The sequence below is a fragment of the Ambystoma mexicanum genome, chromosome 2p (genome assembly GCF_040938575.1).
Source record: "Ambystoma mexicanum isolate Mex_15411 chromosome 2p, UKY_AmexF1_1, whole genome shotgun sequence".
In the NCBI taxonomy this organism is placed as follows: Eukaryota; Metazoa; Chordata; class Amphibia; order Caudata; family Ambystomatidae; genus Ambystoma; species Ambystoma mexicanum.
This window is the reverse complement of record NC_090923.1, coordinates 1,036,745,951-1,036,771,272: the sequence shown is the minus strand read 5'-3', so window position 1 is coordinate 1,036,771,272 and position 25,322 is coordinate 1,036,745,951.

Below are 25,322 nucleotides of genomic sequence, written 5' to 3'. Positions count from 1 at the left end.
ACCATTTTTCCAGGGTATGCAAGGCAGCCACGCCTCTGCTGGTACCGAGAGGCCCAGGGCGGGCAAGTTTCACCCACCAGGGTCGGCCGCCCAATGTCGCCTCAGGTGGATCAGAGCGAGGAAGACGCCCAGGTGGAGGAAGTGGAGGAGGACGAGGAAGAAAATGTGTTTTTTGTCTCGAGTGTGGGGGTCCTGAAGAGTAAGAACAGGAGACAGCCCAGGTGTGTGATCGAGGTGAATCAATCTCCCGTTCCGGTCCTCGTGGACACTGGGGCATCCGTCAATGTAATGGCACGGGGACATTATGATGTTATGAACCAACCCCCAAGTTGGCGGCACCAAGGGCCCGCATCTTTGCTTTTGGTGGTCGTCAACCCATTCCCCTGGACGGGGCGTTTGTGGCCAAGGTGGAGCATGATGGCTCGCAAATTAAAGCACGGTTCTATGTAACACCTGTGAGCACCAACACGTTGCTGAGCTGTGCTGCGGCGGAGGCCCTTGGTATTGTCACCTTTGCGTATTCTGTCTACTTGGAGGACATAAATGACCTGTTAGAGAAATATGCAGCACTTTCAAGGGAATCGGACAGATGGTGGGGGAACCTGTGAGACTACACATTTACGACTCGGTGCAGCCCATTGCCCTGAAGCATCGGCGGGTGCCGTTTCACCTTCGAGAACAGGTGGATAAAGAGCTGTATAGCCTGGTGGATCTGGACATAATAGAGAAGGTGGAGCGCCCCACCCCCTGGGTGTCCCCCATAGTAGTGGCACGAAAAACCCAAGCAGCCCGACGCTATCAGGATCTGTGTTGACATGAGGCTCCCAAACAAGGCCATCAGGAGAGAAAGACACCTCACCCCGACGATAGACGACATCATTGCAGAGGTAAGAGGTGCTCGTTTCTTCTCGAAACTGGACCTCAGGGCGGGGTATCATCAGGTTGTCCTCCACCCCGAGTCGAGATACATCACCACCTTCACCACACATCGGGGGCTCTACCGTTACAAGAGGCTTAGTTTTGGTGTCTCCTCAGCGGCCAAGGTATTCCAGAACATAATCCGGGGTGCCCTAGCGGACTTGGTGTTCTCCAAAACGGAGGTCGTTCATCTACGGCGTCTGGCAAAGACATTTGAGAGACTGCAGTCCTTGGGCCTCACCCTGCACAAGGAGAAGTGTGAATTCCTCCGACCATCCATAGAGTTCTTTGGTTTTGTGTTCAAGGAGGGGGGAGTGTCTCCGGATCCCAAGAAGGTGCAGGACATAAAGAAGGCGCAGCCTCCGGAGTCTGTGTCTGAGGTACAGAGCTTTCTGGGCATGGTTACGTACTGTGGACGGTTTATCAAGAATCTTGCCTCCAGGTCGGAACCGCTCAGGGCACTAACGAGAAAGGACACAATCTGGAACTGGGGCCCACTGGAACAGGCCGCGTTTGACGACATCAAAGGCGCCCTGGCAGCCGAGGACACAATGTCCTTCTTCGATCCCATGTTACCATCGGAGATCATTGTTGATGCCAGCCCGTTCGGACTGGGCACCGTCCTGACCCAGGTAGACCCGGATGGGGGTCTCCGCCCGGTGGCCTACGCCAGCAAGGCCCTGTCAGAGGCAGAACAACGGTACTCGCAAATTGAGCGGGAGGCACTGGCGGTGCTCTGGGGATGCCGGCATTTCCGACTCTATGTCCTTGGACGCCCGGTGACGGTCGTGATGGACCACAAACCGCTGCTGCTCATCCTGGCGGGGTCATCTTCCAAGCCACCCGCGCGGATTGAAAGATGGATGCTCGCCTTGATGGAGTATGGGGTCACTCTAATCTGTCGGCCTGGGGCGAACATGGCGGCCGATTACCTCTCCAGACACTCGGGGGCAACCGGCGGAGGAGACCCGGACACGTGCACTGAGGAGGCTGAAGAACATGTCTGGGTGGTAGTAGAGGCGGCGACACCGAATGCCATGCCTCTCCAAGAGCTGGAGGTGGCGGCAATCGAGGATGAGTGTTTCAACATCCTGAAGCAGTCCATGCAGCACGGCTCTTGGAAGTCGGTGCTGGAGGCCCTGGCAGGGCGCACGCAGGAGGCCAGGACTGTGCTGGAGCAGCTATGGAAAGTCCGGGAAGAGATATCATTTTCAACGTCCGGGCTCCTGCTCAGGGGTGACCGGATTGTGGTGCTCCAGTCGAAGGTGGGCGACGTGATCGCGCTGGCACATCGTGGTCACCAGGGTGCCGCCAAGACCAAGGCCCGCCTAAGGCTGAAGTTGTGGTTTCCGGAACTCGAGCGCAAGGTGGATGATTTCGTGGCGGCCTGTGTGTGGGGCCAGGTGGCTTCTCCATTACTTCGAGAGCCGCAGATAGAGGCGATGCCTCGTGGGACGCAACCATGGGAGGTCGTCCATGCGGACTTCGGCTCCACCACGATGGGCACCCACTTCTTGGTCATAGTTGACGAGTATTCCAGATATCCAGAGGTGGAGTTTGTGGATTCAGTAGCGTTCGAGCACGTTGTGGTGGCCGTGGAGAAAATATTTGCGGCCCATGGATTCCCTCAGACGCTGTGCTCGGACAATGGCTCACCATTCCAGAGCGAACGCTTTTCGGAGCTGTTGGAGAGCTATGGGGTGGTGCACAGGAAAATCACTCCCCTGTGGCCAAGGGCCAATGGAGAAGCTGAACGGCTCATGAGGACCCCAGGGGCAGGGACAGCCATTGCAGAGAGCGTTATACCAATTTCTGAGGGTCTATCGCACCACGCCCCACGCATCCACTGGAGTGGCCCCGGCGGAGGCCCTGTTTAGGCGTTGCCCGCGTGGGCTGCTACCCGAAGTGGGGGAGAAGGAACCGGGTGTGATCGATGATCGGCAGGTCGAGGCTGACCGGAAAACACGGATCGAGCAGGAGAATGCCCGGAGAGGGCTTCGCCCACAACGATTGGAACCAGGGGACGAGGTCCTCATTCGCAACAGACATCCACATGGAAAGCTCTCTCTGCCCTATGAGCCAGAGCCGCTGGACGTTGTCGCGGTAAAAGGGTCCATGATAACTGCATCGGACGGCCGGTCTGCGGTCACTCGAAATGTCAGCTTCTTCAAGAAGCTATGGGATCCAAGAACTGACCCGCCTCCTGAGCCCGACCCCGGTGAGCTCCCAGAGGACACTGATGAAGCACCGGGCCTGCCTGAGTCTACAGCCAGACCAACACCTGTGGACAGATCACCTGTGCCGGAGGTGAGCAGGAGGTACCCCCAGAGGGCTAGGCGAGGGAAACCTGCTCGCCTCACCGATTACGTACTTGGACATTTGGCCGACTACTGTAGTGGTAATCACTGTTGAAGTAAGGGGACCCGGGTGGCTGGTAATAAAGGGGTGTTTCCGACAACGGGGAATGTTACAATGTTACTGTTATGGTGTATCGTGTGCAGTGCATTAGTTGTAGTGTGTATTTGTTTGTTCTCCTGGAAAAAGGAGGAGTGTGGCGCTGCCCGATGACGGGCACGCACGCGGTGGCGTGACGTTGCACGCCGCCGCGTGCAGCATAAATAAACGGGGCGTTTCCCGGCCGCGCAGAGCGACCGGGAAGATCGAACAGCAAGGACCTGTGTGAGGTGTCGTCCTTGTTAGTTGGGGGCTACGGGACCGCATGGGGGCATGGACGAACCCTCAACAGGGGGCATACCTTCGAACTCAGAACCTACCACATCGTACTTGCAAAAACTCAGGCAGCTCGTCAGACACAAGGGTCACCGATAGCGTTGGAGATTTCAAAACACCTTTGCTATTTCTATTAACAAATCTCAGTACGTCATCCATGTGGTTTCCTCATATCTGGCATATTTTGCCGTTTGCTCGGCAGCCAAGCGACCAATCAATCGCTTTGCTCCTTCTTCATTTTGCTTTAACGCTCCCCTGAAAGGGGACACAGCATCAGAAATCTCTTATTAACCTCAGCACTGACGACGACAACCCAAAACCCCCTTATTCTGTAGGGATGCACAAACCTTCACAGAAATATCCAGGGAAAAGAACACGACTAACACAGAAAACAAGGAGCAGTAGCAAGACCGCTTCAGGCTAGGAACAACAAGGGCATGAACTACTGGAAATGCAGAATGGAAACTATGGACCGGAGTCAAGGACATTTAAACTGAACTACAGATTGGTAACAAGTCAACTACGGTAGGAGCTCTGGGCTAAAATCCAGGCAACTATGGACGGAAACTCTGAACTGGGAACAAGGAAACTGCAGACGCAGAGCAGGGAACCGCAGGCCTGGAACACGCGAACTGGAGGTAGAGAGCACAAGGTTGAAGCACAGAGAGCACAGGGCTGCATGACAGAGAGCTACGCTACTGGAACAGGAGCCGATTCTGGCAAAAGCAAGGAACGGGACTCAATAGGAAGTCAGAGTTCAAAACAGAAGGGTCTGGAAACTCGCTAAATGCAAAAACCAAATCACATCTGAAGGTAATCTGCCTCCTCCCTCTGGGGACCTTGGAAAGTGAAAGCAAAGAAGGCTTACAGAGCTTCTGGGGATTGTAGTTCTCCGACTCCCACATAGGAATAGCCATGTTTCCTGAACGACCAAGAGGTGCATTGTGTGGCACTTAGTTTATGCAACGTACTCGGGAATTTCCAATGCCTTCCAAGGGGGATATAAAGCCAGAAATGATCATGAATATATAGTTCCGGATGAATTGGGATTGTGTAGTGCACCCTTCGCTAGTCCCCAGACTCGTCCGAGTGTTCATGGGGTCGATTCATGGCGACTATTCAGTGTCCTGGAGTTAGTGTAGATGATCTTGTGCATGAAGGTTTAGTACAGAACATGGATTCCCTGGCACTGGCCCTAATACATACCATCCATGGTAACTCCAAGCCAGCTGCTACATGTCAACAGCTGGCATGGCTGCGAAACTAGCAACAGGTCCTTTAGGACTGGAGAATAGCACAGGAACATATCAGGTACAGGAACAGTGCTTGCGTCTTAGAACACAATCTGTTAACCTCTATGACGATTCTGCCTACTGGCATTGTACACATCTTGCAAGGGACGCATTTCACCAGGCCGTGCGAGAGTGTGCCCAGAACCTGGCATTCTGTTCATAGACCGTAGCATGGTAAGGACAGGGCTAACAACTGAGAAACAGATAACGGCTCATACAGAGCACCTGAATAGCTCGAGCTTGGCATGTACCTGCCAGCAAAGGCCTGTTTCTTCTTGTTAGACGTATTTCAACAGCCAAATTACATCAGACTGTGGCAACGCGCCCCTGTCGGGCTGTGCAGCTTGGCAAGCTGATCTAGAGCAAACGGCTTTGTCTAAGGGGATCCCATTTACATATGTTTGTGGCATGTCGCCCACTATCCCAGAAGTGTGTTTGGAAGCAGCATGAAACAGATGCACCTGGGGATTATTGGTTTGTTCTGAGAAAGGGGCGTGGCTCTGAGAGACAAATAGAGCTTTGGCATGAGGTTCTAAATGGATGTGTGTTTTCCTGGAACTACTAAAGGCCTGGCGGGGGTTTCCATGGGCTGTGCTTGAAAAGTTCATAAAAAGCCATTCTCGTCCTGAAATTCATCTGTAAACAGAAGATGAGGATCATAATCACATATATGATTATGATATGATAGTGTTCGATCTCAAAGGTACCGTGTGTGACATGTAGCACTAGAAATGTCATTCTCTTGAAAACCTTTTCCTTTAAGACCAAGGGATTTCTTAAGTATTGGTACCGAATCTAAGGTTTTAAGCATGGGATTCTATGGGGGGCGTGGCCTGGAGCTCATGGCGCACAGAGGCTGAATTGCCGAGCTCCGGCCGAGGCGCCGTTTCTAGATCCTGTTGCCGACCTAACCTACACTCTCGGAGACGGAAAGGCGACTCCGAGAAAGGAGGAAACGGTTCCCGACAAGGTAGAGCTGTTCCGCTGAAAAAACGGATCAACAGGACGTGAGAGACCGCACTCGAACCGGTCCCCCCTGCCCGTCCTTGACGACATCCAAGATGGCGGATCGCCGATGAATGCAGCCTTCCTCGGAGGCGAAGCCAACCGCCACCGCTCCTAAGGGCGCTCCTCCCGGAGCTTACTGGAACACTCAGAGCCCCGGCCTTCCGCAAGAATACCGGCGAGACACGCCCCGGCCCCCCTCGCCGCAACAGGGACCGCTGTGAGGTTCCTGCCCCGAGGGGATTGGGGTCGGCGCGGACCGCGAGCTGCCTGGAACTGGGGGAGCGGCCCGTGAGGCCCGGAGTCTCCCGTCCGGAACTCCTTCCCGTCGCGGCCACGCCAAACACACTTGCCCGGATACCGAGACTGCGACCGGAGAGACGAGCGGCCCGAGGACAGCGTGGCGGCGGACCTCTGATTACCCGACCTCACCGAGCGGAGGCGGATGGTTCAGGTGAGGAGCTGGAGGGAATCACCCGTTGCGCCCACCATACGCGCTCCCTGAGACGCATCCAGTAGATGCGATGAGCCTCGCCCCGGTGGCTGTCCACCGGACAACAGACCCTTGACGACCAAGCATACGCAATTGGGCCCAAGACACGGGAAGCCAACTTCTGACTCTCTGAGTCGTCGGACATAATCCTGCCTTAACGTACAAAGACTGGTACGCCCGCCCAGCCCTGAACCTACCCGAATCACCCCACAAATTGTACGCCTTGCCTCTGCAGCACATCGGACAACTCACGACTTGAAGATGGCTGCCAGGAACAAAGGGAAACCAGTTACCATGGATTCGTATGTTTCCACTAAATCCAAGTCCTCTACGCAAACTCTCCCCCCCACCCCCGAGCCGGCACAGGCCAGAGAGAGTGAAACAGCTGACAACCATACCCAAGTAATGGAGGCTATAGCTTCGCTAAGAACACACATAGACACTAAAATGGAGGAATTCAGATCCGACATTCAACTTATACGCCAAGATGCCAGAAACTTGTCTGAGAGGGTGAGAAACGCTGAGACAACCATTTGCGAAACGACCGAAGATACCGTAGCCCTGAAGACCAAAGTCATAGACCTAGAGAGGAAGGTGACGGCATTAGAGACAAGATCCGAGGAAGCCGAAGGTCGGGCCAGAAGGGGAAATATCAGAATACTGGGAGTGCCCGAGGGAAGCGAAGGCCCGAATCCAACGGCCTACACTGAGTCTCTGATTCTACAGGAGATTGGCGCAGCGAAGCTAACCCAAGGGTTCTCAGTCGAAAGAGCGCATAGGTCCCTCCAGAAGAGGCCTCCACCTGGCTCACACCCACGACCCATAATCGCCAAAATACTCAACTTTCAGGACAGGGAGACCATACTGAGGTATTCCAGAGAGGAAGGCCCAATAGAACGGGGTAACTCCAAAATCGCTATCTACCCTGATTATACCCAGAAAGTTCAGAGAGAAAGAAACTCATTTGTACCAGTGAAAGCGAGGCTAAGACAGCTAAACCTGAAATACATGCTTCTCTACCCCTCGAGATTGAAGGTCATCTTCAAGGGAAGGGCGATATTTCTGGAAAATCCAACAGCCGCCAATATGTGGCTAGAAGATAACAACCTCGCAGAAGGGACGGACGCTCCCCAGACCGCATGAGATACGACCCCAAGGAGGGACACGCTAACCACAAGTGGCCGGACCACGGAAGGTAATCCAGCTAAGAGTCAGCTACATAGAAACGGCCCTCGTTCGGCCTCGCCACCAGGCAACAGACCTATCCCCCGCAAATAACCTAGGTCGGGCTAACCACCTGCCTAACCTACCTCACGCCCGATACCCGGATGGGTCCTGACGGCTTGAGAGCGCCTGAGCATCACCATGACGATGTAATCGCTGGGCGCACCAGTTTGAGTTTTGTTAATTGTTTTGTTAGTTACACAGTCTACATGTCACAGACGTCGAAAATGGGCAAGAAGGAAGTATATTATGTCTCCGGGGGTGTGGAAGCGGACTACCTCCGCCTGCTGTATCATAACTCACGACTAGGATTGATCCGGACTCCCGTCGAAGAGTGGCCTGCTAGGCCCGAAGCACCGCCCCGATGGCGTCACATCTCAAAGTAATGACGTGGAATGTGAGGGGGATGAGCTCATACTTGAGGCGGAATCGAATACAGTCCTATCTCCGCAGGAAGAAAATATCGATTGCAATGCTGCAAGAGACACATCTCACGGAGGAAGCCATGTCTAAAATAATCGAAAAATGGGCTGGGACCGGGAGAGGATCATCTTACTCCAAATACTCGAGGGGAGTGCTCACCTGGGTGAACCCGAATGTACCATTCCAATTACAAGGATTTGAATCTGACAAGGAAGGAAGGTACGTGATAATGTGGGGTACTATTGAACAGACTCCAATTTGTTTAGTCAATTCATACTTCCCACAACATGGAATACCTTCGCACCTCAAGGCGGTGTGCTCACGGATGACACTCCATCAAAATAAGACCTTCATATGGGGAGGGGACTTTAATTGTGTCATAGATGGCTCTAAAGACAGGTCCACGCCACCCCCACACCCAAGAAACCCCGCTACGTCTGCTTTGACAGACGCGCTGGAACACCTTGACTTGGTGGACATCTGGAGGGAACAACATCCCGAAAAAAGGAACTATTCCTACTATTCGGCCCCACACAAGGTCTACACAAGAATCGACCACTTGTTTGTCGACAGAGAACAAGCCTCACTGGTTGAAACCACGACGTACTTGGGAAGATCAATCTCTGACCATTCCCCACTGGTCATGCAATGGCAAATCGAAAGACCCAGACCTCCAATCCCTATGTGGAGAATGCCCACGGCGACCCTCGCTGACCCTGTGTTTAAAGAAGACCTCGCCGAAAAACTTGAGGAATATATTGATATTAACAAAGGCTCAGTGTCCACCTGGAGCACATTGTGGGAGGCCATGAAGGTAGTAATCAGAGGAGAAATAATATCCAACGCTGGGGGCACTCGTAGACAACTGAGAACCGATCTCGAAGCACAGGAGGAGGAGATCCTACGTTTGGAATCCACCTCAACCACTACACCAGAGGCTGAAGAGAGACTGAAGGAGGCCCGTGAGAAATGCCAAGCTTCCTGGGATAGACTGGAGAAGTTTGATTTTGCAACATACACCACTAGATCCCACAGGGAGTCCGACAAACCCGGAAGACTGCTGGCTTGGCTGTGTAAGCGAGAACGCCCCAAACACCTCCCAACGGAGATACTCGATGTAAAAGGGATAAGACACAGGACACAACTGGGTATCAATGAAGCGTTTGCCGAATTCTACTCCACGTTATACTCCCATGACACGCGAATACCCAGGGAGGATATTAGAGACACATTGGATGAGATAGGCCTCCCAAGAATATCCAGCGAACAAAGAGAAGCATTAGAATTGGAAATTACAGCTGAAGACGTGTCTGCAGCAATAAGATCACTGGCTACCAGCAAGGCCCCAGGAAGCGACGGCCTTCCGCCCGAATTCTACAAAACGTATGAAGCCATTCTCACCCCGATTCTCCACGGGGTTTATCAGGAGGCTTATGAAAATGGGGTCTTACCTAACACAATGAAGGAGACGATAATAATCCCCATGCTTAAACCAAACAAACCACCCAACGATTGTGACTCCTACCGCCCTTTGGCCATGTTAAATTACGACAGCAAGATTCTTACCACCATACTGGCCTGCAGACTTGCTAGGGTGGTCGGGTCCCTCGTACACGAAGATCAGAATGGCTTTGTTCCAGGGCGCAACACCACGGCCAACCTGAGACGACTCCAGTATGTTATGGCCGAAACCCGTGAGAGTGAAGAGGATCTGGCGATCTTATCGCTCGACGCCATTAAGGCCTTTGATTCCATCTACTGGGAGTGGCTTATCGAGGTACTAAGAGGGTTTGGGTTTGGCGAAGGCTTCATCAGATGGATCACAGTGCTTTACAATTCTCCCGAAGCAAGAGTAAAGACCGGCCGAATGGTGTCTGAATCCTGGAAAATACAGAGGGGCACCAGACAAGGGTGTCCGCTGTCGCCCATGCTATATATATTGGGTCTGGAGCCGATTGCCATATACTTTAGGAAACAGTTTTTTGATGCAGGCATCTCGGTAGGCAACGAACACAATATAATATCACTGTACGCGGATGATGTACTGCTATACCTGAGGGATCCCCAAGCTAACGCACCAATCACACTGGAAGTACTAGACAACTTCGCAAAATACTCTGGGATCAAATTCAGCAGACTGAAATCCTCGGCTTTTCCTTTGGCCAACTTGAGAGACCTCGATGAGGCAGAACTCCCGAATATAGGGATGAAGTGGCAAATCAACAAGTTCCGGTACTTAGGAATCAATGTGGGCCACACCCCAGAGACCACACACGACCACAATACTGAAGCAGCATTAACCAATCTCCGCAGATCTATGAAATTCTGGTCAAGACTCCCACTTGCGATGGTAGGAAGAGCAGCAATTATCAAGATGATAGTTCTTCCCCGTTTCTTATATTTCTTTGCCAACATATGCCACTACGTTAGACCGCCATTCTTTAAGAAACTGGAGTCACTCATTAAAGACTTCCTGTGGGGACCTACCAGACACAAATTGTCCTTAGCCACCCTAACCCTTCCGCATAAGGAAGGAGGAATACAACTCCCAGATCTCCAGCTGTACTATCTTGCGGCACAACTCAGCCATGTGACTAAGTGGATCTCAGACGAGCCATCGGCTGAGCTGGGACTGATACGGCAAGCGTCTTCCGAAGTACTCCCCAGAGAAACGCTTTGGAACCCTTTACAACAGAAATCTGGTGCCCCCATGATTGTCGAACTTGGAAGGCGGATCTGGTCCAGAACTTGCTACATTAGGCAAGTGAAACACCCCAACTCTCCAGACAACCCCATCCTGGCTGACACATGCAAAACACAAACGGACCTTACAATAGCCAGAAGATGGGAGGACGCTGGAATTTACACATGGGGAGATATGTTTGAGGATGGCGAGTTCAGGGACTTTGAATCTTTACAGACCAATGAAGGGCTACCGAGGGGCCAATTTCTCTGGTACCATCGTATCAAACACATCGCCAAGAAAAACTGGAGCAGCTGGCCAGAGGAACCCACCCCGGACCCACTGTTGCAAGATATGCATGACCTTACAGATGGCTGGAAACCCGTCTCTCGATTGTATAAAAGACTCAATGACAAACCTAATCCCAAAAGCTCGGCGCTAAAGGCGAAGTGGGAAGTGGATCTTGAAACTGCACTCACAGACAAGGAATGGGAGAGAGTACTTTTATACCCCAAGAAGGTCTCGAGGAACTCTAGATTTGGTCTGATACAACTAAACGTTCTATACCGGACGTACATGACCCCACACAGGGTGGCCTCCTTCAACAAACAGGCCTCCTCAGCATGCCCATGGTGTGGGAGCGACGGGGCTGATCTTATCCACATGTTCTGGACTTGCACCAAGGCAATGGCGTTGTGGTCCAGAGTACGACAGACCTGCACAGATGCCGGAATAAGCAGATATGCGTGGACTCCCGGAGAATGCCTATTAGGGACTTACCCTAGGCCAAGCAAATACAAACACGTCATAAAGCTGATGGATATCGCATGCATACTGGCGAAGAGAACAATAGCCATGGCATGGAAGACACCAGGGGGACCGAGACATGAGCGCTGGTTGAGAGAATTGGAGAGATGGACCGCAGCCGAAACCAGAGCCTGGCAGGATGGAGTCGTCTATGGAGGAGACATGACGAGTGGCACCCTTGACTCTTGGAAGGCCCTCCTGCGAGACATACACTTCAGCGCAGATCATAAACCCCCCTGAAGAACTGTACTACTATCACTACACCCGAACTCAAGCATTGAAACACAGATGATGTCATCCCGATCACTATCCCCTTCACTTCCTGAGAAATGGAACTTTTACCGGTGACATACCCACCTGAGCCAGACGCCCCTTCTATATGTAGACTGTTGTTGTTTAGTGTTAGAAGTTTTATTTTTGGAAACTCCACACATTTCTAAATGCACCAATATAAAAGCTAAAGGAACGCGTAATAAATTATCCTACTCTAAAGTGATGCAACTAATAGGATGAAAAACATTTGGAGGCAGTTACTGTTGGTTATTGTTCGGTTATAATGTTCTTATACTTGTGTTATATATTATATGTTGGCAATCATGCACATTGATGGCACCATGTCGATTTAAGAAATGCCAATAAAAACATTTAAAAATAAAATTAAGCATGGGATTCTATTTTCTTGAAAACAAGATACCCTAGCCTTACGTATGCCTATCCTTTCTGGGCAAGCAGAGTAATGTGGCTCTTACATTCTGCAGTAGGTAGAGGGGGGAATGGTACCTCAAAGCCTAAGAGGGAATGATAGCCAAGAAACATTAAGGAAGGTAGTTATGCACACACAAGAGGATATGTGTTGTGACGTAGGCACCTCGCAACAATATGCTGCAAGCTGTGGCTAGCAACAAAGGCAGTGAACAAAAAAGGACAGGTAATACAAGCAACACAAACACGTCTTATTCCCGCTGAGGGCGTACCCACAATGGGGTGAGGGTTTCCCATAATGTCATGGAAATATCAGACTTCTGAGCAAGTTGCTATTACGGTGCCTCATTCTGAATGCTCCTGAAAAGGAGCAGTAGGCGTGGACTTCTGTGTCTGAACCCTAAAGAACGAACAAGGAAACAATACTTACTAAACAGTAGCCTGTATGGATCCCGCAGAAACAGAAATGTGACTGGCTCCTGAAACAGGAACGGCACACTGTTAACACATATAGCACAATGGACAATACAGAGACACAACATGGGAAAGGGGCAGAGATTGCCTGCTAGAAAATCCAGCAGCCAAAGTCGGGACAAAGGAATCACATAAACACAAGTGAGGACAAGATAACGCAACCCTTCACAGAAATATCCAGGAAAAGCACCGGAAGTCTCAGTAAATTCAATTTAAGAGAGGAAACGATGAGCAAGCACAGTAGCAAGATCACTCCAGGACAGGCAGAAGGATACTAAAGACTGGGACTGCAGGAGGGAAACTACTGAGCAGAATCAGGAATGTTGGTCTAGACTACAGACTGGTAACTAAGAAACTATGGACAGAAACTGTTGACTAGAACCAGGGAACTATGGATGGACAATGGAAAGGGAACAAGGCAACTGGGGACAGAAACTCTGGACTGGGAACAAGGACATTGCAGAGAAAGCCGGGGACAGCTGGCATGGAACTCAGAAAATGGGGCAGAGAGCACAGGGCTGCTGACAAAGGGCTCGAAGCAGGGCGACAGAGAGAGCAGCAGGCAGAGAGCACAAGGCTGCAGGGTAAAGAGCACATAGGTTCAGGGTAGAGAGTAAAGGCACTGGAAGAGGAGTAGGTTCTGGCAGCAGCAAGCAACTGGACTCAACAGGAAACCATATCTCAAAACAAGAGGGTCTGTAAATACGCTGAATGCAAGAAGAAAGTGCTCCCGCAGGCAGCTGCTTGCGTACGGGCACACACGGACATGGGTGAAGCAGGCTCATTAGCAGCACCTGGAGGATCACCATTTAAGGTAATCTGCCTCCTCCCCCTTTGAACCTGGGAATTTGAAAGCAAAAAGGTTAAATAGGGCTTGTGTGGATAGTAGCTCTCAGGCCCTTACATAGGAATAGCCTGATTTCCTGAACTACACAAAAGTGCATTATGGGACATGTAGTTTGTGCAATTTAATAGGGACGTCCCAATGCCTTTCAAAGGTGATGAAAAGCCATAAATATGCGTGACCATAATTCAGGATGAATTGTGATCATGTACTGTGAGCTCCAGGTAGTCCAGACAGGGTTCCTCCTAGTGTGCAAGTGGCAGAATCATGAAACCTAATCGCAGAGGACCTGATCCTATGCTTGTTCAATTTTTCACTAGACCCAGACTTGTCTACCTCAATCTCACATCCCTAAGTTCTGCTCCCATTAGCCAATGAACAGCTTAAGAACCCCATTTTCATTTGAGATCATTGTGATGGGCACATTGGGGCATGCCCATTACTCAACACCATCAGTATCATGGTGGGGTTCAAAAAGGCATGAAACAAAAACATCTACATGTTATGTCAGAGTAGAATACGCCAATTAATTTAACATGCCACAAATGCCATTGCAGCACATTTTAACAATCCTTGGAAGTTCACCTTCGGTTTAGAACCACAGAGCAGTGCACTATGGGTATGCAACTTAACTGAAAAGCTGGTCTTTCAACTCTACCTAGGATAATTGCCATTATCTTGTAGAACAGATTACTGGGGATCATGAGTGAGGTGCAGTTTGACATCCCTGTGAATGGAGAATTGGGCCATGTTTACAACACACCGCTAATAGTATGTTGGGCTCACTTGTTTGCCTATATACTGTGGGGTGCATTTAAGGCCCTAAGCAGAAATCCCCTTCATCCAAAAACTGCATTTAAATAGTGCAACAAAAACGGCTGTGCTTTTGTCTTCCTGGCACATGTGTGGCAAGCATTGAGCACTTCCAACCAAAGAATGGCTCTGCATTTGATTTCCTTTCATTTGAATCATTAGAAAAGGACCTGCATTCAGAACGGCTCTACATCTGCTGTTCTGTTATCTGAATACCAAAGTTGCGCACAGCATTCAAGACAGCCCTGCATTTGTTCTTTCATCTGAAATTGCACCAAGTTATACACCAGTGAAAAACAGCCCTGCATTCTCTATTCCATCTGAATGACAAAAAGTTTAACAATACATCTCAAAAACAGCATTGTCTTTTTGATAAATTGCATGAGGGGGCAAGGATTTCTACATGCGACCCGGCATGGCTTTTGTTTCCCTTTGATGTGAACCATTGCGCTGAAATTACTGTAAATGAAAGAAATAGTGTGTTTGTTTCTTTTTTCTGTGTAAATATCAAAGAAATCCTTTTGCAGTATCCCTCTGTGTCCATGGACCAAAAGTACATGCAAAACCCCTCCGAAGGACTAATTGAAAGACAATCCCAGGACCGGCAGAACTGCATTTTGAAGCTTTAAATGAAAGGCCTGCACACGTGTGAATCTGTTCTTTGGAAAATAAGGAAAAATGTTGTTTAAAAGTCAATGTTGAATGACAGCTTTTGCTTGCACAGAAATGTCTGAATATGTGTGGGTGGGGGTTTGGCTACACAATGTACATTATATTTGTCCCCACAAGAATTGGTTACCTTGGAAAAGGCTCAGAAACCACTAAAACTGTTTTTTGGCTCAAGCACAGAATTCAATTGCAAGCCTTGCCTCCCACTGAAAATTCGCACCAATAAGGGGAACAGTTCACAATGGCATGTGAGGTGGACGAGAGTGTGAGGATTCTGAGCTCTACCAGACTAGCAGGCATTACTGGAAGAGGGAACAAAGGAAGCCAGTGTGGCTAGGGTGTGACCAAGAAGTGCAAATTCCTCCAGCACCCACTCTGAAGGAGGAACTGTCAAACTTCAAAGGGCATAATAAAAGTCCTTTGTTGCAAGCCGAGCCGGAAGGAGACAGTTTGCTGTGGGGGTCTGCAGCACCGCCCCATATGTGACAAATCCTCCGCATTGACATTAAAGGACGTCTTTATTTTAAGACATTTTTCCCAGCACCCTGAATATGTAGTCATTTTGTATTATGCTAGTTCTCCATGTGAGTTTTAGATGAATGTAAAGAGACCAAGTGCATGTTTCTAGCACTTTAGGTACTGAAATGGGGAGGAAAGATGCGTTGCTGGCTGATTCATGAATGGGACAGATATGAAATTAGGTGGGAAGACGGAAAGGGATGTTATGAACATGTGTAATCATTGGCAGAATTTTAGCTGTTATGCATTTCATGAAAAGGGCAAAAAGGTGCCAAAGGGCTATGCTACCTCACATGGAGTTGGTAGTTGGGTTGTTTAATTCCCTGCTACACACTGAAACTGCATATTCACTTCTTATGGCGGTGGCTATTATAAGTTTGAAGGTATGATCCATAACCCATTTTTGCTTAAAAGTGGACATAGGAAACAAAGAAGTGTCATAAATACAAACAGACCCATTATTCTCTCCCCCCTGAACGAATAGGCCCAGGGGGTGCAGGGAGGAATGACAGACTGCCCTATCCCAGGATAGGAGTTATTCCAGAGTACTTCCCCCAGATTGTAAAATGAATTATTTCATTTGAGCTATGTAAGGGGGACACGGAGAGGCACAATCCATCCATCTCATCTACAGCAAGATACAGATTCCAGATGCAGACACACACAAGAATCCAGGGGGAAAGGAGAGGAGGCAGCTGATACCATCCACAAGAGTGCAAATACCAGACCTTGGCCTAGCTGTCCAGGATCCTATCCAGGAGAGTGCAGTGACCAGATGCCTTGCCTAGCTGTCCAGAGTGACCAGATGCCTTGCCCTAGCTGTCCAGAGTTTCCAGAGACCTTGCTGGCTTTCCAGAATCCCAAACTCAAGCTTACATTGTAAGTAGCAATTAACCCCAGTCCCAAATTGCATTCCCCTCTCTTTTGAATCTTGCATCCCATAGAAGACCCCATTGAAATTCCCAAATTGCCAGTATAACCCATTCACCTTTCCAAATCTGTATTAGCCTGTGTATGTTAGTGTATTCCTTTTATAAATCTTTCAGTAGTCTGTATAAACCCTTAGCATTATTTTCAAGTAAATCAATTAATTCCCCTATAAAGGGATTCATGGTGTGAGTTGGTTGGAATTCGAAATTAACCACCTTGTGCCAAGTGCCTTTCTTTCATAATGATAGCCATTAAAGTATAGCCTCAACAGAACTAGTCCTTGTGTTACAAAATACAAATTTGCCCGTGAATTGTGCAGTCTTACAAATTCTGATTTGCATCTGTCCCATTGAAAAACCCAAACTGTAGTCCCATTGAGAACAACCCCTTTTTGTTAGAATCATATCGGTTATGTGCCTTTGTCCTTATCTTTAAAAACGATTTCCAATATTGGCCGCTAAGCCCTTTCCGGGGCTGCCTGTCATCACAAGTCCTGTGTAAAAACAAATTTCCATTCTACCACCTGTGTTTTTCTTTTGCATTTGTTTTCGGTCCAAAAGTGATTTCCCTACCTTGTGTTCATGTTGCCCTGGAATGCTGAGTAGTAGTCTTTAGGCTCCCTCATCTTCCAAAGTATAGCAACCCGAATTTCCTTCCTAGCTGTCCCACTGCCCATCTTGGGGCAGTGGGCTGTATTCGAAATTCGATTTTTCTCTCTTTGTCTTTATTCCTTGCCACTGTCTTCCATCCAAAGGGAATTAAGTTAGCTGATGCTTAGGGGGTGGAGAGCCATTGCTGGGGGAGAACTTAACTTTAATGCTATCCATTGCTCTAACATCATTTTCCCTGTTTGCCATTAAAGATTCATGAGGGTTGTGGGGATTTTGGAGTAACTGTGTTGTGGGAATCTTTGCATTTATATTGCCACAACATTGATGGCTGCTGTCAAATTGTTTAATTTTGCTTTTATTTTCATTAAACCATAAATGAATAAATATCTTCTTGATACACACCGGCCTGCTTCCTAGTCCACTGTGACATGGGGTATTCGTAAAAGGTGGGTGCGAGACGGGTTGGGGGCCTACTCAAATAAAAGAACCCATGGTTGATTAAAGATAGAAAGTGTTTTTGTTCTGTGCCACATTCATGGCTGGATTGTGCCTTGTTATAAAACTGTTACAATACAAAGATCAGGCTTTGTTCCCCATCCATGCAGTAATGCCGTCCTCCTCACTGTCTAGTCAGAGTTGAAGATGCTGCTCACTGTCCATAGGGTGATAATGGTTTCACTCACCATCAAAACAGAGGAGATAGACGGTCCTAGTCACTGTTCAAACCAAGATGAATGCCTCACTCAGAGTAGAAGATGAAAGCCTAGTGGACTGCCTATGAAGACTTGAAGGACTCTTTCACTCTCTACACAGGGTTAAAGGTCTCTGACGTTCTGTCTGTTCCGAGGTTAAGGTCGCCATGACTGGCTAAGAGCTGACGGCCTCACTCACTGCCTGCACAGAGATAAAGGCATTGCTCACTGTCTGTGGAGAGATTAAAGCCTCATTGTCAGTCTGACATTTGAAGGTCTCCTCCGTGTACCAAGATGAAAGCCTTCGTCACCATCTGTGTGGCAAGGAAGTTCTCACTCACTGTCTATGACAAGTTGAAGGTCTCACTCATTGCCTCTTCGGGGAGGACAGCCTTTCACTTTCTGTGCAGAGATGAAGGTCTACAAGAGACAAAGAGCTCACTCACTGTCTAGACGGAGTGGAAGGGTCTCTGGCGGTCTATACGGAGACACAGTCCTGGGCCTCGTTCACTGGCTGCACAGAGGAGCGAACTGTTGATGGCTTCAACACATGTCTGCGCTGAAGGAGCAGAGTGATGCTGAGGTGGAGGTCTGCAGAGTAAGGACCCCCGGGTGGATTCCGACAGCAGGATTTAGGAGTTGAATCGTAAACGTTGTCATTGGCAGTGAGGCAGGAGCGTCTGCAGTTTCCATCAATACCTTGTTGTTAAGACCGAAGTCCAGTTGTCTGACTCCCGCACATAGTCATACATTGTGACGCTTGGCTTCTGCTCTCCCGTACCCCATTCTGGCACACCGTGTCTTCACTGCTTTCCCCTTTCTTTCCTACCCTATCTCCTGCAGCTGGCTAGCTCCACCTCATTTTCAGAGATATCCCAGGCAGGGAAGAAGCCCTCCCAGAAATCTCCCCATTTCCTGCCGGCCAGAGATTGAAATGTAACTAACTGTACCCCAACTCTACAGGCCTCACAGAGCTAAAGACATGCCTGGAAGTACCTTGACAGATATATGGGCAAGTCCACCCACGCATCTCCCTCCTATCTATGTTAATTAACAGTACATTATGGTGCAAAGCACAAAACTCCCCTTCCCCCCTCCCCCACCCCGAGGCCACCAAGCGCAATATGTCTTAATGAGGTCCCCTCGGGGGTTGACATACCCCTCTTGCGGCCTCTGGTTTTCTCATGCTCTATTTACATTAATCTGCAATCGGATTGGAATCCAGAAAATGGCTTTTCAGTGTGCCAACGGTGGCCCGCTGCAGACAAAAAAGGCTGCGTCCTCGTGGCAGACGGACATTCTTCAAATATTTAGATGCTGTTCTCACAATCAAAGCAGGATATGATGTGAAATACACCCCGTCTGTCCCCAGGCCAAAAAAATAAACAGCCGCATATCTACTCATCATCACAGATATCAGTCTCCTGCATGGCACACATAATATATACTGCTCGACCGCCAAGGGACCCCTGCGGCGACCGAGGCCCAAGATGGAGTGCTTATACAGATGGACCCACCATCTTAATTACCCTCAAAAGGAGCTGCTTCCACGAAAGAAGTGGGCCTTAATTCCGCTGGCATCTGCGAGAGGGATTTCTTGCTCCCCCAGAAAGCTCATAATTAAGCGCTCCCCTCAGACCTTTGAGGACTAGCCTGCACTGTGCAAGTCCAAAACCCTGGCAGGGCCGATTCAGCCCTTCATTCAGAGGTCAATGAATTGAGTGGCGTTTAATAATAATGGCTATTATTAGAGCCATTGAAGCGGGAGGAATAAAATGGTATATCAAAACATCATATTATTATTATAAACCGTGCTCTCAGCCTCGTTTCTTGGCCTGGGCGGAGTGGGCGGCAGCCCGGGGCACAGACGCCCGGGGCACAGAGCTAAATAGATCAGGATTGGGGGGGGGCAGTAAGGGGCCCACCCAGAAAGCTGCTTCAGAGCTTGCTGGACAGCAGGTTAAGCAGCCCTGGGAAGGTTAACTCTAATTTTTTTGCTTAAGTATTCTAGTGGCTTCTTTGCGACATGGACAAAATGCATGCGCTGAGCATCAAAGGTCTTTTAATTTCTAAACGAGCCAGCCACCCCCAGCGTGCACACCAGATGGCACCTCAATGTGACTTGGCACCTTGATTAGAAAAGCGGGGTTCGTTGTGTGTCACCGTGCAGACAGTAGTCCATGGCAAATCAATGCAGTGATTTGTGTGCAGAAATGATTTGTGCACTACACAAACCACCACCCTGTTAGTTAATGGCATCTATGTGGTGCTCCCTTATCTAACAGCACATATACCTGTTGTTGTCTGATGTGCCCAATATCCATACAATAGCACACTGGAATGTTTTGTATTTGTGACTCTGACGAGCATGCCATACTGTGCCCACACTTAAAGACATAAAGCAATAAAAAATGTTATCTCAAATTGTAAATCCACAAGGCCCAAAGCTCTTGCTACACTGGCACACCATGATTTTCATTAGGTGCAGGCCAGCACTAATAAGATATGCTTATGCCAGCTATGTTAGATAAAGCATGGCCTGCTCTTTTTTTGCTGAAATAACCCCTGAGACCTCTGTAATAGTGAGAAGTGGTGGCTGAGGAACTGTGGACCCTCTACCATGCATTAGAAGCTGGTTTTGTTTAAAATGCTTTGTCAGCATTTACTGGTGTGTAGCCTTTTTGTGCATTATTTATTAGGTCTCCCTTGTGTGGTATCCTGCCCTGTCTGTAGATATAATTCCATAAAGATGTTTCTGTATTGGGGGTTGGGCATGCCCACACTGAGACCCTCATCTAAAATTCTTCAGAAACAAGAAGCAAAAGAGCCCTTGTACCCCATTTGCGTGGATGATATTGCAGCCATTTTATACTTGCATTCAAAAACCTAAGCTGTCCAAATGAACAAGTATGGTTCATTGTTACAACATTTTAATGTTAGGGTGAGTATTTTGAACTGTGATGTGAGAACCAAGTCATGCATCAGCTATGAATTTAGAGAGTCACACATACAATCCTTTTATCACAGACGTGTTTATCAAATGTAGAGATCTCTGATCACTGTAATAGTCCTGAAATGTTCTGTGATTTAATGCAAAGCATACATGAATCCTCATTGGTGCTATTTGTCCCCTTTCCCACTCTCTGAGTGGTATTTTTGAGAGTACAAAAAGAGTGTACCAGACTGTCCATCTTGAAAAGATAACCTTCTATTAGAAAATAATTCATATGGTTAGTCTAGTATTGCCCCTTGCAAAAAACAAGTGAGGTGGTACGAACAGAACACCTGCAACACAGGGCCAGGTCAGTGGGCCCTCAGACCCCGGTAGGCTGTTCACACAGACAGTTTGCCACTGCATTCAGGCAAGGCCTTCCCTAAAAGCAGGTGACAGAAAAACCATCTACTTGGCCAGCAACAGCTGTCTATTCACATTAGAATTCTTCTGTAAAGTATTTGAATTACAATGTAATGAAACCAGCTTCATTTATATAGCAATTTTTTATTCATATTGAGGAGGGTTTTGTCGCACGACAGAAGTGTACTTTGGGAGTGACGTGTGCCAGTCGGGGGCGGTGGGAAGTCTGGAGTTTCGCCCTGGGCACCAAGTTGGCTAGAAACTGCCCTGCATGCTCTAAGCGTGTACAAAGTCATAGGAAAGTTCTGCCAGGAGAGTCTGGGATTTTAATGACAGGCCGGTGCTTCTGAAAAGTCATTCTGAAAATCTCAGAAATGTCCAAAAGGCCAGTGACTTGTGACTTTCTGTAATTCAGTCGAATGGCCTTCAGAGTCACAGGCATGCCACAGCATATCTTGAGAGATCTTTCGTCCAGTGTACATATGCAACTCCCTTTTATTGTCAATTTCTCCTAGTAATTTATGAAAGAGGGTCAGGATTCCACTAATGGCACGGAGGGAGTATTACACCTTTCTCTATTCCTTTTGATTTCAACACCAGCAAGATATTGTACCTTACTACAAGTCTCATAATTCTTCCTTAAAAGGAGATCCTTCCACGAAGGAAGTGGGCCTTAAATCAATTGGCATCTGCGAGAGGGATTTCTTGCTCCCCCAGAAAGCTCTTAGTTAAGCGCTCCCCTCAGACCTTGGAGCACTAGCCTGCACTTTGCAAGTCCAAATCCCTGGCAGGGCAGATTCAGCCCTTCATTCATCAGAGGTCAATGAATTGAATGTTGTTTAATAATAATAATTAAGCAATATGCCCCAAGCGACGGGGGCATTACTGAGTCAGGTAATGCCCCGGGGCCCATAGTTATTTGCCCGATCAAATGGTTGCCTTTGGAAGGCTACTCAATGCTCAATGCTAGTGTGGCACAGTAACCCCGAATTCTGCGCCCTCCCCACCCTTGATGGGGTGGGGGGGTGCAAAACTATTTTGTCTCCAGGCACTGGCAGGGCTAAGGCTGGTCCTGGATGAAAGGGTAGGAGGGCATCTGTGCACGTACCCAGGCACAGTAGTATGAATGTTCATGGATGTACATGCAACTGTTTGTAGCCTCCATGTGTGCTGAGAAAGGCCAAGTGCCAAAGTGGACACCCAGCACGAGCGAATGTACAGGCCACATTGGCAGTACAAGAGACAAAGGGCATATGCCATTGGGGTGAACACCCTCAGCAGACACTGCCTCCACCTTGCACTGGACATATGCATTGGCATGCAATCAACCAAATCCATCAGACCCCATGTGTATGATGTCTTACCACCATGTAACATGGGTGACTAGCAAGCCAACATACACGTATGCATGTCATTGACCACCCAACAGGTTCCAGGTGACTCAGGGGGATTTAGGCCCATCTACATCCCATGGTTGGGCCTCCAGAGCAATACCAACAGCCACCACCCTGGCACCGACCCAGTAATGGCAAGTAAAGAAGCAAGGGCAGGAGTAGGACACCAGGGCCCAGCAGCGCCACACAAGCCAGCTCCGGCATGGCACCTGATGGAAGTGATGCCGACACAGCTGCATGTACTGCACCCCCAGTGCCTGCAACTGCCGGCCACTGTGGTCATGCCTGAGAAGCCAGCTGCTGGCAGGAGCACACAAGGAGATGCGTCAACACCCAACGAACTGGCCAATGACAGCCAGAGCGTGATGCAGTTGGTAGTGTGGGTGGCAGGACTTACGGCTCACCCGCTTCAGCACCATCCCTCCCCATAACCCATGGCCCATGGTGCAGGTGTCACAGGATGCCATTTGGAGGATGTATGAAACTGTTGAAACGGACAGGTGCACTTAGAAACCCTGGTGGACACACCTGCAGGCCATCCAAGACTGAGTCCAGGGCGTCTCTCGAGGAGAGCGAGGACCATGGACTGGGACCAACGACAGTTGGCTGTCACATCTGCCACCCTGACAGTTGTGGGACAGAGTGTGAGGGAGATGACTGGGAGCATCTCGGCTTTTGCAGATGCAATGCATGCCAGCATGCTCCTGACACTACAACTCATTTTAGGGCCTGAGTCGGTCCAATCCACCTCCATCACCCCCACAGAGGGCTCCTTGCCCAGAACTCCAAGGTGCCGCTCAATGCTCCATCTGGCTCCAAAGTTGCTGGAGAAGACTTGTAATGGCAAGATGCCATGCAAATGACTGTACATAGCACTCTGTATATAGGCACAAGGGAGGTGGGTGGGGAGAGTGTGTTGGGGAGGGCATTGTGGGGATGGGGGAGGTAGGCAGGGAGGGTGTGTTGGGTTGGCATTGTGGGGGAGTGGGTAGGTGGCTGGCAAGGGGGTGTTGGGGATGGCATTGGGGGGAGGGGAGGGGAGTGTGGAGGAGGAGGTGGGTGGCGAGGGTCTGTTTACATTTCTTCATTGTGTACATGTGTTTAATTCATAATGTGACCATATTCACAGAGGTATATAGTATATGGATATCAATGTGTACAAAAATAATTGTCCATCAGTTCTTGCTAGACAAAAAGTACATCCCTACCCTCTTCACGCTCAGTGATTGGCAGCGCAGCACCCTCAGGCAGTCAGTCTTCCTCTGCTAGGGGTGGCATGCCCACATCAGGGTACAGGGGATATACCACCTGAGGCACATATTGTGCAGCGTGGCACAGGCAAGAACAATTTGTCTGACCTACTCTGGCCTGTCAATTAAGGCCGTCCAGTCTGGTGTAGGCACAATGGGCCGCTCAATGCAGAGCCTGGTCCAGATGTGTTACCTGTTGTAGGCCACCTCCTTTGAAGTCTCTGAATTCCGCACAAGTGTCATCAGCCATGGTAGCTGGGGAGGGGTCCAGAGTCACCAGCAAGGTCAAAGGTCATTGGTGTCAGTCACAAAGCATTTTAGATGTGTTGCCTTTCACGAAGGCATGTTGATAGACACGCAGTACATGCATTTTACAAGTATTGTCATACAACATCATTTACCATCGCAGTGCTTGCATGTGGAGTCATTCACTATGGAGGAACATTTACATTGTCGTGTAACATCATGCACACAGTTTACGACCACCACTCATCGCTTTCAGGGAAGGTGTTTGTCATGGCAGGATGCCATGGTGCCTTTGTTGGGCTCGAGATTGCTCTCATGCATGTGCCCTGATGAATGTTTAATTGTACTTCTGCACGTTTTTGCTGTCTACGTCTATTCCATGATGGCTTCATATACATGGTTACCTGAGTACATGGCATTAAGTTTCCCAGTGGTGCATTCCAGTGTTGAACAGTATTGTTCCATGTATAGGGTTGTAAAATGTTGCATAGTGGTTCCTCTAGTAGTGTGTGTTGCTAGCGGTTTATGGTCAATCCGTCGAAAAAAAAGCATCTACATACCTAACCATCTAATGCAAAGCATCGTCTGCCAAAGCATCGACAGGCTATCTTAATAGGAAATATAAATGGACTGCTTACAATGGAAATGCACTTTTACATGTAAAAAAATGCATTTCAATGCTTTTTTTGTAACTTTAACACGTTACATGGATCTGTCCAGTGCTGAAATTTCGGCACTGGTCAGTTCCTTGTAACGTTTTTGTGTTTTTATGTATATTGGGGGGAGGTTCCCACCAATCCCCACTCCCACCCCCTAACCCTAATGTAATCCTTAATCTAATCCTAGCCCCAACCCTAACCCCTAACCCTAACCCGTAACCCAAACCCTAACCCAACCCTTAATCTATCCCTAGCCCCAACCCTAACCCCTAACCCTAGCCCCAACCCTAACCATAACCCTAATCTAACCCTTAATCTAACCCTAGCCCTAACCCTAACACCTAACCCAAACCCTAACCCTAAATCTGACCCTAGCCCCAACTCTAACCATAATCTAACCCTTAATCTAACCCTAGCCCCAACCCTAACCCCTACCACTAACTCTAATCCAATATAACACATTTCGATGGATCCAATCCAATTATAGAAAAAAATGGTCATTCAGTGGAAATGGCATTTCAATGCTTATAATTTGATGGATTGGGGTTAGATGCAATAGCATTCAACGGATTGACCAGATATCGTTGCT